General features: G+C 45.9%; 2 non-coding genes across 2 annotated transcripts; both read left to right on the forward strand.

Annotated features, from left to right (window-relative positions):
• Window positions 1-3,881: 3,881 nt before the first annotated feature.
• LOC126944130 (U1 spliceosomal RNA) lies at window positions 3,882-4,045 on the forward strand. The gene has a single exon (XR_007721958.1). It is a non-coding gene; the product is annotated as a U1 spliceosomal RNA (small nuclear RNA).
• Window positions 4,046-12,738: 8,693 nt separating this feature from the next.
• On the forward strand, window positions 12,739-12,902 carry LOC126944184 (U1 spliceosomal RNA). The gene has a single exon (XR_007721971.1). It is a non-coding gene; the product is annotated as a U1 spliceosomal RNA (small nuclear RNA).

A 12,902-nucleotide genomic window follows, 5' to 3' on the forward strand; every position in this document is an offset into this window, starting at 1 on the left:
CTTAGTAATTTCCTCTGAGCCCTTTTCTCTGTTAGTTCTTGGCCTGCCAAGTCCAGTTTTAGAAAAGAATACTGTTGAGTCTAGTTTAGCAAGAGTCCTCCTAACCACTTTTGATAGCTTATCAAGTTCCTCTTAGTAATTTTCTATCCACTGACTTTATTTTTATTTTTATTTTTATTTATTTATTTATTTATTTTTTTGAGACGGAGTCTTGCTCTGTAGCCCGGGCTGGAGTGCAGTGGCCAGATCTCAGCTCACTGCAAGCTCCGCCTCCCGGGTTTACGCCATTCTCCTGCCTCAGCCTCCGGAGTAGCTGGGACTACAGGCGCCCGCCACCTCGCCCGGCTAGTTTTTTGTATTTTTAGTAGAGACGGGGTTTCACCGTGTTAGCCAGGATGGTCTCGATCTCCTGACCTCGTGATCCGCCCGTCTCGGCCTCCCAAAGTGCTGGGATTACAGGCTTGAGCCACCGCGCCCGGCCCATCCACTGACTTTCTTATCTTGCCAATTGGCTATAATCTTCAACTCCTCCTGCTGTATTTGAGGTTGAGCTCAGTTCTCTGGTGGCCTCTCTTGCCTATTGTAGTACATACAATAAAATCTGTCTCATGTTTTTAACAAGTGTCCAGTGCAGTCCCTCAGAAACTACCTTTGCAAAATTATGACAGTAAGAGAAAGCTGACATGTCTGGCCCCATCTTGGTTCTAGCCTCACAGGCTAGCTGGCTTTGCTTGTTCCTGTGCAATTTCTCCCAAGCTATCTTTGGGAAAAATTGAGTTTATAGTTTAAATCAGGGGTCCCCATCCCCCAGGGCCACAAGACAGCTACTGGTCCATGGCCTGTTAGGAACCCAGCCGAACAGCGGGAGGTGAGCTGCAGGCCTTCAAGCATTACCAACTGAGCTCTTTTCAGATCTGCATCAGTATTAGATGGTCATCGGAGCTCGGACCCTATTGGAAACTGCGCATGTGAGGGATCCAGATTGCGCACTCCTTATGAGACTGTAACTAATGCCTGATATCCTGAGGTGGAACAGTTTCATCCGGAAACCATCCACCACCCCCTTCCATGGAACAATTGTCTTCCGTGAAACCAGTCCCTGGTGCCAAAAAGGTTGGGGACAGCCAGAAATGTTGGTTTAAATGATAACCTTCCCCAAAACTAAATTAGCTCTGTAAAACTCATGAAAGGCCACCAAGTTAGAAGGATGAAAGAGGCCTGAATTCTACTTAGATGTATGCCTCGTTAAATAATTACCAGCCATTATTCCAGAGGTCACAAGATTTGCAGCTTCCCCAATAACTGCTGTGAAGAACATCACTATTGTAGAACCTAAGATTGGCCTCTTGAGTTGTCTTTTCAGGCTTTTGCATTTCTGACTACTGGATGGCACCATTTGGCCTGAAAATCAACCAGTCCCTTAGCCCCCACCCAGAAGCTGACTCAATGCCGGAGGGCCATTTTCCACATCCCTGTGATTTCATCCCTGACAATCAGCACCACCCAAGCCCCAGCCCCCTCCCCACCAAACTATCTGAAACACCCATTACCTCCAAGCCTTCAGTGAGATTGATTTGGGTAACAACTCTCTCTCCCACATGTCGTGGCTGGCCTGTGTCAATGAAACTCTTTACTGCAATGCCATGGTCTCCATGAATTGATTTTTTTTTTTTTTTTTTTTTTTTTTTTTTGAGACGGAGTCTCGCTCTGTCACCCAGACTGGAGTGCAGTGGCCGGATCTCAGCTCTCTGCAAGCTCCGCCTCCCAGGTTTACGCCATTCTCCTGCCTCAGCCTCCTGAGTAGCTGGGACTACAGGCGCCTGCCACCTCGCCCGGCTAAGTTTTTGTATTTTTAGTAGAGACGGGGTTTCACTGTGTTAGCCAGAATGGTCTCGATCTCCTGACCTCGTGATCCGCCCGTCTCGGCCTCCCAAAGTGCTGGGATTACAGGCTTGAGCCACTGCGCCCGGCCCATGAATTGATTTTGTGTGTACATTAGGCAGGAAGAACCCATCAGGAGGTTACATCTGCAGGATGGTGCCAGTTCTTTCCACAAAGGCTGGTCAGATACCCAGAAAGTATTTCTCCACTACTGCCTGGACAATGTGTCTCCCTGTCAATCTCCAGGGAATGGGGCCTGGATCAAGTATTTAGTATTCAGCAGTTACTACATGTCACATAATCCCTCATTTTTAATATTCTGCCATGCCTTCCAGTGGCCTAACTGGTCACCATGCCACAGAATCTTTACTTTATTATCTCCAAGGAGAACTTTCCACTCGATGTTTTGTGATTTGAGCAATGGAATAGAATCTGATACTGGTGGGATGCAGGAGGTCCCCAGACACTGGGGGGATCTCGACCCCAGCTGTGGTGTCCAGGCTCTTGACACCACCTCAAGAATGAAGTGAAGGATGAGTCAGCAAATAGTGAAAGAAGAGATTTATTGCAAAGCAAAAAGTACACACTCAAGAAAGGGGAGTTTGGGTATATCCAAGACAGAACAATGGGTTCTGGGGTTTCATCTTGATGGGCTTCTTCAACCAAGGAGTGGAATATTCATGAAAATTCTCAGGTAAAAGTGGAGATTTCTCGGAACTCTGGTGCCATCCATTTTTACATCAAATAATGGTCTCAGAACTATCATGGCAGTGGTGGGTGTGTGATTTAGCATGTTAATGAGCATATAATGAGGGGATAGGTAAAACCTACGTCTAATCCAGCACCACATTGGGTCCAGTCTTAGCCAGCTTGGACCACACCCTGGTTTTTCAGCGTCTTATCAGCCCATGGCTTCAAGTCAAGTGAATTTACTGCCTAAAATTTGTTATCCTGTGACCACCCCGTATTATTCCTGTCTCAAAACTACTTCTAAATATTCAAATGGTCTTTAACTTGAGCAGCCCAACTTTGCTTACTTCACAGTGTTTCCTGCGTAGTATGTAAGAAAAGATGATCCAGACATTTGTTAAACATCTCAAATAAGATGTATCCCGGGTATTTGTGTCAAATTTGGATTATTTTGGTTTTGTCTTTGCAGAATATAAAAAACTAACATAAGGTAAGGACTAAGGTCTGGAGATGGCTGCCTAAGAGATGACAAAGTCCAACACCACCCTTGAGAGTGTCCAATCATCTCTCCTGGGGCAGCATATTTTTCTACAATACTGAATTTGGAAAACAAGCAACAAGATTCATGAAACTGGACAACTGTCTTTATAACATTACCAGTGATAAAACCAGTAAGGAAGGCTGGTTTGCAGTCATCCGACCTGCCTCTTTACTTTCATAAATACGGTTTCTCTCTGATAGTAAACGGCTTCCAATTTCAAGCGGAATGCTACATCACAAGGATAAGGATGTGAAGAGAACCGGTTTCTTTTGTAATCCTAAACGTTCCGCACAGGAGTTTTTGCGAATTAAAAGCCATTATTTGAAGAAGGGTGCCCAGGATCCATCTGGCCGCGGAAAGGTTGCTCCGCAACACAGGCTACGGACCTGCTTCTTTGGGAGAGAACAGATGCCGGGGCGGGAGGGAAAAAGGGAGAGGCAGACGTCACTTCCCCCTGGCCGCTCCTGCAGCGGATTGGGCGGCTGAGTGGCAGAAAGGCAGACGGGGACTGGGCAGGGCACTGTCGCTGACATCACGGATAAGGCGACTTCTATGTAGATGAGGCAGCGCAAGGGCTGCTTCTTCGCCACCTGCTGCTTCGGCACGAAGGAGTTTCCGTGCTGTGGAGCGGGTTCAGGACCGTTGGTAGGACTTGAGAAGCCCAGCTGTGTGTCAGGGCTAGAAGGGCTCGGGAGTGCGCGTGGCAAGTGACCGTGAGTGTAAAGGGTGAGGCGTATGAGGCTGTGGCGAGGCAGAGGTGTAGGAACTCATACTTACCTGGCAGGGGAGATACCATGATCACGAAGGTGGTTTTCCCAGGGCGAGGCTTATCCATTGCACTCCGGATGTGCTGACCCCTGCGATTTCCCCAAATGTGGGAAACTCGACTGCATAATTTGTGGTAGTGGGGGACTGCGTTCGCGCTTTCCCCTGACTTCTTGTGGTTTAAAGAATAGGCTGTGCGCTAAGAGTTACTTTTTTTTCCTTTGTGCAGTGTTTCGGGTTAAGGTTTCGTCAAATGTAATGTTAACAGTGGATACTTTGGGAATAGGAAGCATATTGTCTGTCCGCCAGAGGTGAAATAAGTGTCAGCGATTATAATACAAGGTATCTTGAGCGAGAGCTGCACAGCTCTTTCCTTTCTAAGACTGGCCGCTTTTTGCAGAGATTGGCCCAAAGTCTCCAGTCTGTTGGCTTCTCATGCTCTGTGAAAATCTTGGTGTTTTTCTAGCCCCCAGTCACGTTTTACACAGCGTCTGCTTCCAACCGCAGCCCCCGGTTTGTAGGATTTCTGTGCCCTAAGCGCAGTCTTCCAGGCCCACAGGTCAGAACCGCAGTCTCACCTGTATTGGCCGAAATGCGCTGCGAATAGGAGGGAAGTTTTATGAGGAGCTGGGTCCAGTTTCCTCCTATCTCCTGCCGTTTACATATCTTGTCTTTCTTCAGACTTTGTTTAAGCGACAGCTTCTTGTTTGATGTCTCGCTTACACGTCCTACATCCATTGCCAGGCAACTTCCTAGATAGCACCCCGACCCATCCTTCTCACCTCCAAGCAGCCCTTTCCTATTTTTGGTGCCAGTGTCCTCCCCCGTCCCTCTTTCTTCAGGCCCTCGCTTACCACCTTCATGGACAGAAAATAGCCCTCTCTCAACCTGCGGTGTACACCTGACACGCGTCAGTACCCTGGCAAATTCCTTAATACCCCTTCTCAAATTGCACTGTAAATGCATCTCTTTTTAACTCCCAGAAGTATCTGAGTGGTTTTGTCCCTGCACTACATGAATTCCACTACAGAAGAAAACCCCAGGGCTAGCAACGGCGGTTCTGAGCATTGTGCCGGCCTCTCCCAGGGTATGTTTTCTGACGTCACCTACTTCTGATCAACTGAGGTCAGGAGTTCGAGACCAACCTGACCAACATGGTGAAACTCCGTCTCTACTAAAAATACATTAAAAAAAAAAAAAAAAAAAAAAAAAAAGAATAGCCGGGCGTGATGGTGTGTGTCTGTAATCCCAACTACTCAGGAGGCTGAGGCAGGAGAATCACTTGAACCCGGGAGGCGGAGGTTGCAGTAAGCAAGATCACGCCATTGCACCCCAGCCTGGTGACAGAGCAAGACTGTCTAAAAAAAAAAAAAAAAAAAAAAAAAAAAAAAAAAAAAAAAAAAAAAAAATTAGTCCATCTGAGACACATTATTGGAGACAGTACAATCCTGACAATCCTGCATCCAACAGGCACTTTATGCAGATCTGAACCCACTGAGCTATTGGCTCATGTTCCCCATGTTCTATTAAGTATCATGAGCAGAAATTGAGCTCTTTGGCTTTTACCCACTAAGTACGACTATAGGACAGGACTCTGTCTCACACACACACATTATTGCATCATTATTTTTTTGCCATCAGTGTGGGTTTTTGGTTTTGAGGTTATGAAGTGAATTTCTGGGGACAGTCTCTGTTGGGTCGTGTTGACCCTTGTCCCTGTTGACCAAGACAGCTAATCTGGTCTGTGAGTCTTTTTTATTGTCTGTTTATTGTCCGGAGAATAATGGTACTTCCTGATACTTGAGACTGCAGCAATGTTAAATTGTTCAGCTCCTATCTTCCCAATGTTTGGTAAAAATATTATGGGTCCAATAGTTGTCAATACCTGCAAGAGTGGCATCTCTGTTACAAGAGTGATGTTACTACTCAATGTCCCCCCTCCCACCCAACTTTGTTCCAAAGGAGCTCTTGGCTTGAACAAATTTACTATATCTAAAAGACATCTTAGTACAGGAAGGAAACTAAATCTGTAGCATGTAAGGAGCAGTTTTCTTTGATTGGTGTATTCAGGTTTCTAATCAGCTGAAAATTCAAATACATGTCCTTTAAGGATTAAGTTTAAACCACACTACAGAAAGGAGAGAAAAGATTTATATGATCACATATAAGCAATGGAATCAGCACTTTTCACAACTATACAAATCAAATTTAATAATCTCCAGAACATTAAGGAAGTTCAGTCCTTAATGAAAATGAATGAAAAGAAATTATTCACCCACTGTTACATGCCCTAGAAAGAGAATGTCCTGCCCGACTCAAAAGGGTATCACAATATTACTCAGATTTTCAGCAATGAAGGCCCTCCAAGGATCTAATGATGTTCATGTTTTCAGTTTATTTCCTTCACTGATAAACATTGTTGATAGATACCATTGCCTCTCTTTTCACCTGAAGTGATGTTACTTAGCACAATTGGTTTCTTGAGAATGCCCCCTAGTTTGGTAGAAGGAATTTTCCTGCTTTACAAATATAGGATATTTTCTCATGAAACAAACTGCTATACTCTTTCAGTGAAGTGAATAGACAGATTAGGTCTCTAAAATGTTAAAGGAATCACTGCCCCAATTATCTTAGGAACAATAATAATCACTTATATAGAATTAAAATAAGAAAATTAAGCCAGGTATGGTGGCTCGTATCTGCAATCCCAGCACTTTAGGAGGCTGAGGAGGGAGGATCAATTGAGGTTAGGAGTTGGAGACCAGCCTGGGCAACAGAGTGAAACCCCTGTCTCTACAAATTTTTAAGTATTAGCTAAATTTTTTAAGTTGGCAGGGCATGATGATGCATGACTCTAATCTCAGCTACTAGGGAGACTGAGGCAGGCTGCAGGGAACTATGCTTGTGCCACTGCCCTCCAGCCTGGGTGACAAAGTGAGACTCCTGACTCAAGCCAGGCATGGCGGCTCACTCCTGTAATCCCAGCACTTTGAGAGGCTGAGGTGGGTGGATCACAAGGTCAGGAGTTCGAGACCAGCGTGGCCTATATGGTGAAACCCTGTCTCTACTAAAAATACAAAATTAGTGGGGTATGGTGGCACATGCCTGTAATCTCAGCTACTCGGGAGGCTGAGGCAGGAGAATTGCTTGAACCCGGGAGTCGGAGGTTGCAGTGAGCCAAGTCGTGCCACTGCATTCCAGCCTGGGCGAGGAGCGAGACTCCATCTCAAAAAAACACAACAACAACAACAACAAAAAACCAGAGACTGAAGCAGAACATGAAAGGTTCACATTTTAGCCAAATATCTCCATGTTGCCATTCCCCAGGTCCTTCCTAAAAATATAGATTGGAGGATAATTCAGCAATGTACTAAAAAGCCAGACAAATCTGTCTTTGCTTACTTAAAACGATTTGAGAGCCAGGCGTGGTAGCTCGTGCCTGTAATCCCAGCAATTTGGGAGGCCGAGGCAAGTGGACCACTTGTGGTCATGAGTTTGAGACCAGGCTGCCAACATGGTGAAACCCTGTCTGGACTAAAAATACAAAAATTAGCCAGGTGGCTACTCAGGAGGCTGAAGCAAAAGAATCACTTGAACCTGGGAGGCGGAGGTTGCAGTTAGCTGAGATCCTGCCACTGCAATACAGCCTGGGTGACAGAGGGAGACTCTGTCTCAAAAAGAAAAAAAAAAATTAGCAGGGTAGTAGAAATATAATGTACATGAGAATGATAATTATGAAGAGAATCTGTATTCTAGAATAGTAAGGGAATCTATTCCATTAGGGAGCCAACTGAAAACATCAAATCCCAGTTCACACCCCAGGGTGTGAGATCACGTGCCTGTAGTCCCAGCTACTCGGGAGGATTAGTAAGGAGGTTTGCTTGAATTCATGAGGTCAAGGCAGAAGTAAACCCTGATCATGCCACTGCAGTCCAGCCTGAGTGACAGTGAGACCTTGTCTCAAAAACAAAAAAACAAACGAAACAATCCACAAAACCAAACAACAACAAATTGTCCCCTCACGCTGAAATGACAGTGGCAAACATCACTTTGCTATTGGAAAATTAAAACACCCCTTCTTGCTAAAACACTCCCTCTTGCTATCAACCTGCCCTCTCCCTCTAGCATGTCTGACTCATGGTTTAAAATGCCCAAAAACTGATGTACTCAATTTGTAGTACGTTTACCTGTTCTGCAACAGCATTTATTTTAGTCTGTAGGAGATCACCATCCATGGCCCTATAAATGTCTAACAGCATGGAATGATGAAGGGACAGTGTCCTTTAAGATGTATATATATAGCTCTGAAGAAACCCAACATTGGGCGACTTCCCTCAAACTCTTCACTAGGCATGACAACTGTGCCATTTTAGAGAGTCTGTGGGGCAAAACCTGAGAATTATCTGCCTGGCTATCAACAAGATAGCTCCTTGCATTTTTGGGGAGTGAACACCTTTGCTTCAAGGGAGTGTTTCCTCCCAGGATTAAAAATATCTTTCTGTAACCTCAGGAAACATTGCTGATGAAAACCAGGCATGGTGGCTCTGGCCTGTAATCCCAGTGACTTGGGGGCCGAGGCAAGAGGATCACTTAAGTCCAGGAGTTCGAGGCTGCAGTGAGCTATGATGGTGCCACTGCTCTCCAGCCTGGGCCACAGAGCCAGACACTGTGAAAGAAAAGGAAAGAAATACATTGCTGATGAAACTGCGGCCTCTTATGCAGCTCAATTATAAGCTATTTATTCACTGGCTAAGGTTGTACTAGGTAATCACATGACTTTAGATGACATATTTAGCTAAGCAGGGAGATGTGTGTGTGGTGGCAAATACCTTTTGTTGCATATATATAAATATTCCCCATGCAGTAGAACCTTCTCTATAAAAATTCCGTTCAGTTGGTTGTAGGGCCTAGGGCTTATTTTTATTTCTCAATCCTGACAAGGTAAGGCTGGATTAATGAAGATTCTCTGCAGGTGTAAACTTCTCCTACAAAAGACAGTTTTGCAGAGTTACTTCTGTTTGCTGGCTCTCTGACAGCCATCTTAAAATATGCCAAAGAAATACATTCTGGGGTAAAATATTTTTATTTTCTTCATCTATCTACAGCTTCACCATGCTGACAGCCTCCAGTCCAAGCGTACCTGAAGCCTTTCTTTTTAAAAAGCTTTCCCACCCTCCTGACTGCCTTCAAGTCTCTGCCAAAACACAAGTCACAGTGACTGACTCCGTGCTATAGCAAGCTCGGAATAAATAGCCTTTGCTTTTTTCTATTTGATTGGTCTTTGTTTATTCGCAGAAGCTTCAGTGTAGAGTTGACAAGGACTCCATCTTTCACCACACCTCAGTAGTTTCCTTTGAGCCCTTTTCTCTGTTAGTTCTTGGCCTGCCAAGTCCAGTTTTAGAAAAGAATACTGTTGAGTCTAGTTTAGCAAGAGTCCTCCCAACCACTTTTGATAGCTAATCAAGTTCCTCTTAGTAATTTTCCATCCACTGACTTTCTTTTTTTTTTTTTTTTTTTTTTTTGAGATGGAGTCTCGCTCTGTCGCCCAGGCTGGAGCACAGTGGCCGGATCTCAGCTCACTGCAAGCTCCGCCTCCCGAGTTTACACCATTCTCCTGCTTCAGCCTCCCGAGTAGCTGGGACTACAGGCGCCCGCCACCTCGCCTGGCTAGTTTTTTGTATTTTTTTAGTAGAGACGGGGTTTCACCATGTTAGCCAGGATGGTCTCGATCTCCTGACCTCGTGATCCGCCCGTCTCGGCCTCCCAAAGTGCTGGGATTACAGGCTTGAGCCACCGCGCCTGGCCCCACTGACTTTCTTATCTTGCCAGTTGGCTATAATCTTCAACTCCTCCTGCTGTATTTGAGGTTGAGCTCAGTTCTCTGCTGCCCTCTCTTGCCTATTGTAGTACATACAATAAAATCTGTCTCATGTTTTTAACAAGTGTCAAGTGCAGTCCCTCAGAAACTACCTTTGGAAAATTATGACAATAAGAGAAAGCTGACATGTCTGGCCCCATCTTGGTTCTAGCCTCACAGGCTAGCTGGCTTTGCTTACTCCTGTGCAATTTCTCCCAAGCTGTCTTTGGGAAAAATTGAGTTTATAGTTTAAATCAGGGGTCCCCATCCCCCAGGGCCACAAGACAGCTACTGGTCCATGGCCTGTTAGGAACCCAGGCGAACAGCAGGAGGTGAGCTGCAGGCCTTCAATCATTACCACCTGAGCTCTTGTCAGATCTGCATCAGTATTAGATGGTCATCGGAGCTCGGACCCTACTGGGAACTGTGCATGTGAGGGATCCAGATTGCGCACTCCTTATGAGACTGTAACTAATGCCTGATGACCTGAGGTGGAACAGTTTCATCCGGAAACCATCCACCACCCCCTTCCATGGAAAAATCGTCTTCAGTGAAACCAGTCCCTGGTGCCAAAAAGGTTGGGGACAGCCAGAAAGGTTGGTTTAAAGGATAACCTTCCCCAAAACTAAATTACCCCTGTAAAACTCATGGAAGGCCACCAAGTTAGAAGGATGAAAGAGGCGTGAATTCTACTAAGATGTATGCCTCGTTAAATAATTACCAGCCATTATTCCAGAGGTCGCAAGATTTGCAGCTTCCCCAATAACTGCTGTGAAGAACATCACTATTGTAGAACCTAAGATTGGCCTCTTGAGTTGTCTTTTCAGGCTTTTGCATTTCTGACTACTGGATGGCACCATTTGGCCTGAAAATCAACCAGTCCCTTAGCCCTCACCCAGAAGCTGACTCAATGCCGGAGGGCCATTTTCCACATCCCTGTGATTTCATCCCCGACAATCAGCACCGCCCAAGCCCCAGCCCCCTCCCCACCAAACTATCTGAAACACCCATTACCTCCAAGCCTTCAGTGAGATTGATTTGAGTAGCAACTCTCTCTCCCACATGTCGTGGCTGGCCTGTGTCAATGAAACTCTTTACTGCAATGCCATGGTCTCCATGAATTGATTTTGTGTGTATACTGGACAGGGAAAACCCATCAGGCGGTTACATCTGCAGGATGGTGCCAGTTCTTTCCACAAAGGCTGGTCAGATACCCAGAAGGTATCCACTACTGCCTGGACAATGTGTCTCCCTGTCAATCTCCAGGGAATGGGGCCTGGATCAAGTATTTAGTATTCAGCAGTTACTACACTGTCATCTAATCCCTCATTTTCAATATTCTGCCATGCCTTCCAGTGGCCTAACTGGCCACCATGCCACAGAATCTTTACTTTATGATCTCCATGGAGAACACTCCACTTGTTGTTTTGTGATTTGAGCAATGGAATAGAATCTGATACTGGTGGGCTGTGGGAGGTCCCCAGACACTGGGGGGATCTCGACCCCAGCTGTGGTGTCCAGGCTCTTGACACCACCTTAAGAATGAAGTCAAGGATCAGTCAGCAAATAGGGAAAGGAGATTTATTGCAAAGCAAAAAGTACACACTCAAGAAAGGGGAGTTTGGGCATACTGGAGAGAGAACAATGGGTTCTGGGGTTTCATCTTGATGGGTTTCTTTAACCAAGGAGTGGAATATTCATGAAAATTCCCGGGTAAAGGTGGAGATTTCTCGGAACTCTGGCGCCATCCATTTTTACATCAAATAATGGTCAGAGCCGTCATGGCACTGGTGGGTGTGTGATTTAGTATGTTAATGAGCTTATAATGACGGTCTAGGTAAAACTTCCGTCCAATCCAGCACCACATTGGGTCCAGTCAGTCTCAGCCAGCTTGGTCCACACCCTGGTTTTCCAGCCTCTTATCAGCCCACAGCCTCAAGTCATGTAAGTCTACTGCCTACAATTTGTTATCCTGTGACCACCCCGTATTATTCCTGTCTGAAATCTACTTGTAAATATTCAAATGGTCTTTGACTTGAGCAGCCCAACTTTGCTTACTTCAGTGTTTCCTGCGTAATATATAAGAAAACATGATCCAGACATTTGTTAAACATCTCAAATAAGATGTAGCCCAGGTATTTGTGTCAAATTTGGGTTATTTTGGTTTTGTCTTTGCAGAATATAAAAAACTAACACAAGGTAAGGGCTAAGGTCTGGAGATGGCTGCCCAAGAGATGACAAAGTCCAACACCACGCTTGGGAGTGTCCAACCATCTCTTCTGGGGCAGCATATTTTTCTACAATCCTGAATTTGGAAAACAAGCAACAAGATTCATGAAACTGGACAACTGTCTTTATAACATTACCAGTGATAAAACCAGTAAGGAAGGCTGGTTTGCAGCCATCCGACCTGCCTCTTTACTTTCATAAATACGGTTTTTCTCTGATATTAAACGGCTTCCAATTTCAAGCGGAATGCTACATCACAAGGATAAGGATGTGAAGAGAACCGAACGTTCCGCACAGGAGTTTTTGCGAATTAAAAGCCATTATTTGAAGAAGGGTGCCCAGCAGGATCCATCTGGCCGCGGAAAGGTTGCTCCGCAACACAGGCGAAGGAGCTGCTGCTTTGGGAGTGAACAGATGCCGGGGCGGGAGGGAAAAAGGGAGACGCAGACGTCACTTCCCCTTGCCGGCTCTTGCAGCGCATTGGGCGGCTGAGTGACAGAAAGGCACACGAGGACTGGGAATGGCACTGTCGGTGACATCACGAGTAGGGCGACTACTATGTAGATGAGGCAGCGCAGGGGCTGCTGCTTGGCCACCTGCTGCTTCGCCACGAAGGAGTTTCCATGCCGTGGAGCGGGTTCAGGACCGCTGGTCGGACCTGAGAATCCCAGCTGTGTGTCAGGGCTAGAAGGGCTCGGGAGTGCGGGTGGCAAGTGACCGTGAGTGTAAAGGGTGAGGCGTATGAGGCTGTGGCGGGGCAGAGGTGTAGGACCTCATACTTACCTGGCAGGGGAGATACCATGATCACGAAGGTGGTTTTCCCAGGGCGAGGCTTATCCATTGCACTCTGGATGTGCTGACCCCTGCGATTTCCCCAAATGTGGGAAACTCGACTGCATAATTTGTGGTAGTGGGGGACTGCGTTCGCGCTTTCCCCTG

The sequence above is a fragment of the Macaca thibetana genome, chromosome 1 (genome assembly GCF_024542745.1).
Source record: "Macaca thibetana thibetana isolate TM-01 chromosome 1, ASM2454274v1, whole genome shotgun sequence".
Lineage (NCBI taxonomy): Eukaryota > Metazoa > Chordata > Mammalia > Primates > Cercopithecidae > Macaca > Macaca thibetana.